Raw genomic sequence first — 4,914 nt, forward strand, 5'->3', positions numbered from 1 at the left:
GCAGGTGTGCAAGCCAAGCCTAATGAAGCATACAGAGGATAATTGGTAGAAGCATGGCTACAAGGTCACCAAAAAACCAATGCTTCTGACCACAACAATCCATAAATATTTATTAAAGTAGAAGGAGAGTTACAATTTCTATATAGAACATGAGTTCACATATAACTAAAACCATAGTCTTTTGAAATATTAAGAAGTATCCAGACCAATGAAAACTTAAGTTTCACTTTTTCCTTGACGTGATTAGACTATATAAAATACTTCCAGGTTCTGACACAGTTGACAAGTCTGTTTTCCTATAGACATTGCTTGACCCATTCCATTCATAGCATTCCTTTTTCCTGTTATTCTATGTGACCACTCCTATCTCTTCTTTCGTGGTCTATCATCTGTCTCCTGATCCCTAAGTGAAGATGAATGTATCTTAATTCTATTCTCTGAGCCTAGTCTTTTCTTTGTCTTGCTACATTGTCTACCTTAAATATTTTAACAGTTTGCATGCATGTAATTATTTCCTCTATAATGCCTACATATATACCTATATAATATACATTTCCACATATGTGTGTATATATGTAACTATATGCATATAAATATGATGTCTTCCTTAAATGTATATGTATGTGTATCTGCTTGTACAAGCACATAACATAAATGTTTGTATAACTATATATATATATATATAGTTATGGTATTGCTAGGAATGATTGCTTCCTCTAAATTACGATTATTAATATGTTGTATAACATGGTAGAAAAATGTCTACCTGACCCTCAAGTTGTTTATTCAATGCTATATTTATGCAGATGCTGTCATTGTTAATTGGAAATAGCACTTGCCTTGTACCCATGTGAACAGTTTCTTAATCCCATCTCTGCCAATAATTACATATATGGAGGGGCTAGACTAGGTCTTCTCGGAAGTATTTCTCATTTCTCAAAGAATTATACTTCATATTAATTCTGAGGTAGAGAATAATTGCCTTTAATTCTTTAGCATATTGAGGAGTTTTAATTCAGAAGGACAAACAACATTTTCTCTTGTGGATGGAAATGAGAATGTCAAGTGACTTATGAATGCTGAAAAATATACTAGAACTAACAAAACTATACAGATTCCATCAACAAATAATGTACTGAGAACACTAATTTACTGTTGGTGCAACTGTGAATTGATCCAACCATTTTGGAGAGCACTGTGGAATTATGCCCAAAGTTATTGAACTGTCTATACCCTTTCATCCAGCAATAGAACTACTAGGTCAGTTTTCCAAGATGATTACAGAAGAAAACAAAAAGAACCTATATATTCCAAAATATTTATAGCAGCTTTCTTTGTTGTGGGAAAGAAGTAGAAATTGTGGGGATGTCCATCAATTGAAGAATGGCTGAACAAGTCGTAGTATATGATTATGATAGAATGCTATTGTGCTATGAGAAATGATGTGCTTAATAATCTTAGAAAAACGTAGATAGTTTTATACAAAATAATGAAGAGTGAAATGAGCAGACTCAAGAGGACATTGTACACAGTAACAACAACATTGCCTGCTTTTCCTTCCTTTAGCTTTCTTCAGCTCCTTTTAGATGGGTGCTGCAGGGTGTTTATCTGCCTGGGGCCCCCCACAGTGTTGTCTCCCTCCTTTCTGCTAATGCACTAGGAGATTCTTTGTGATGGAGTGAGGAGGCACCTGGTGCTTTTCTGAGCTGGTTTCCACTGGTTCCCCCCTACCCTCACTGAAGCACTGGGAGGTCCATTGGTGTTTGCCTGCTCTACCATCTGGGCTTCAGGATTTCTTCACAATTGGAGGCTGCAGGGCTCCCACCGCTCACCTGGTGTTGGGCTGGAATCAGCAAGGCCGGAGCTTTAGGAAGCCTTTAGCTTGTTTTCTTCACCTCCTTTCAGATGAATGCCGCAGGGTACTTACCCACCTGGGGCCCCTTGTAGTTCTGCCTCCCTTATTTTTGCTGAGGCACTGGGAGACCCAATCGCTGGGCTGCTGCACTGCTGCTCCCTGTCTTTCTTCTAGTCAGTTGTTCCAGAGTTTTTTTTCCGGGGTGATATTTTCTGAGTTTTCAGAGGTTGATAGGGGAGAGTGAGAGAGACACCTTCTCACTCCGCCATCTTGGATCCCGTAAGTGGAAGTCAACAACATTGTTTTAAAAAACAACCTTGACTGACTGAGTTATTTAACTTTTATAAATACCCAAATTAACTACAAAGGACATATGAAGGAAGACGGTATCTCTATTCAGCAAAAGAACTGATGAATATAAATGTGTATATGTTTTACATACATATTTATATTTTTATACATACATATATACATACATACATATGTGTGTCTAATAGTAGCCATGTCTACGGCAGGGGAGAGAGAAGAAAAAAAGAAAAAAAGTTACCCAATAACTTTATTATGTATTTGAAAGGAATAGCAAATTGTATGTAATAGATCTGCAGTTTCATATACAATCATCCTAGTTTTCTCTATTCGATTATCTTATGGAAATATTTGTTTTATATCTTAAGTTCAGAATAATATAAATATTTTTAAAAAGAATACCAAAATATGCTTCTGTTAGGATGTCAATTCATCACCTTTTGGAGGTATTAGGAGTTTAAAAACAAAAAAAAATTAATGAAGAATACTAATTAACAATTTCTTATTTTGAGTTAATAATGATTAAATGTAGTTATGTTATTCAGAACTTTTGATATGTGGAAAATTACAATGTAATATTTCGAGAGGATTCCATATCTAGGGAGGGCTGCAAGGTTATGATTCCAAAATGGGAACCTGAATTGGATATGTCAGGTCTATATAAAGCCATTGTTCTAAGATTGGATTCTTATATATGTGGATATATGATAATGTCCACGTTTTAAAATCTTAAGTACAATATTTTAATTAGGATTTCAAAAGTACATTGATCCTTCCCATATGTCGATTAGTAGAAGAGGGTCAGGGAAGCTAGGTGGTACAGCGAATAGCGTACCACACTTACTGTCAGGAAAACTCATCTTCCTGAGTTCAAATCTGGCCTCAGACACTTACTATCTTTATGACCCTGGGCAAATCATTTAACTATTTGCCTCAGTTTCTTCATCTATAAAATGAACTGAAGAAGGAAATGGAAAACCACTGTAGTATCTTTGCCAAGAAAACCCCAAATGGGTTCATGAAGAGTTGGACATAACTAAAAAATGTCTGAAAAAGAAGAGAGTAGAAAGATGAAATTTTCCTTTTCCTGCAATCTTTTGTTATATAGCTTTGAGATTGATATGTGCATTTCAGAAATTCTTCTAGGGCTTAGCAGAATTAAATGAATGAAACTTTGCAGAAGAAAGATTAGGATGTAAATGGATCTACTCTCAGCAATTCTAACCTTTTTAGTCAAGGTTTCCATTAATCTAAATCTAAAGCACAGTGCTAATTACTCATTTATTGCTGCTAAAATGGCCCTAGGAGGCAGATTATAAAAGTGAAGACCCTAACTGGGAAACATCTCCCAGAAGGACTACTTGTTGTCAGTTATTTCTCTTTGGCTACTCAGAGGATATACGGTGAAGAAAGAGGTGGTTTTATCTTGAAAATTAAGCTTTATTAGTACCATAATATGAAAAATGACTATGATATTTTTTTCAAATTACAGATTCAATGATCATAAGTATAGATGTAGAATTTAGTATTGTATAGTTTGAAGGGAACTTGGACCTAAAATAATTCCAGTAACTCTTTTCCCCCCATCAGGCTAGGCATGTATATGACTTTGATCTTTAATATAACATGATTTCTTCATTCTTTTTCCCCATTATTTACTTAGTTTTTATCTATTCCTCCATCACTTCTACCTTGTGCTGGACTAAGAAGTTGGAAAGGAATGAGTCATATTCACTTACCTTGAATCATGCCTTGACCTAACCCTATTAACCGAATTCTCATTCTCAATGATCTCTGTGTTTCTCTCTTCATTTATCCAATAAGCATTTATTAAGCAGCTATGTTCCAGGACCTGTTAAGTGACAAGATTCATGGGCAAAAATTGAAATTATATCTGCCTTCAAAAACCTTTTACTTAATGGGAGGAGAGGTACAACATGTACCAGATTAATAAACAAAAAATATATAGAAAGTTAATACAAATCAATTCGGTTGAGCGGAAATAATTGTCAACTACTAGGATTCAATTTGACCCTATTCCCAAACTCAGAAGCTCTAGGGTTTGATTACCCTATTTATGCCATTCAGATCACGCACTTTCTGTTTTGTCCCTTGTCTACATTGATGACTAGATTCTCTGCCCTACTTATCTAGTAAAAAGAAAGCAAGCAAGCAAGGTGTACCCATAGAAGTCTGTGCAGGGGCTTGGTTCTTAAAGTATTTGTGTGTTTTACCAAAATACTTAGGTGGGGAGTGAGCTAAAACATTCAGTATATGCACAAAGTAGTAAAATGTGATGGAGTTGTCTGATCAAATATGATGCATACTTCATTCTTGACCTAGTGAGAATATTTATGAGTTTCTTGCTCCTAATTACAGCAGTGATCCTTCAAGGGGCTCCTGTAAGTAAATCTTTTAATAAAGTTTGGATTACTCACTCTGGCTTTGTGTATCTGTTTCTTTAGAATTCCCATGTCATAAAGGGCTGATGTGTTGTAGCTATTAAAACATATATCTAATCATTTTTAAGTATACAAATTTTAATAGATTTGTTTCTATTAAGTTGACATCATGAGGATAAAGAAGATGATTTAGCTTATTATGCATTCCTGCTTTGTATGAAATTTAAAATGATCAAACTTCTACCTTTCATTGGAGATTGTAAGATTTATGACCAGCTTGTGCTTACCTCACAAAGAACTAAAATGAAAGCTAGTGCTTCAGCAAAATTGAAAGAACTTTAGAAAATGATA

Source organism: Phascolarctos cinereus, unplaced genomic scaffold (assembly GCF_003287225.1).
Source record: "Phascolarctos cinereus isolate Bilbo 61053 unplaced genomic scaffold, phaCin_HiC Scaffold_5;HRSCAF=322, whole genome shotgun sequence".
Classification (NCBI taxonomy): Eukaryota; Metazoa; Chordata; class Mammalia; order Diprotodontia; family Phascolarctidae; genus Phascolarctos; species Phascolarctos cinereus.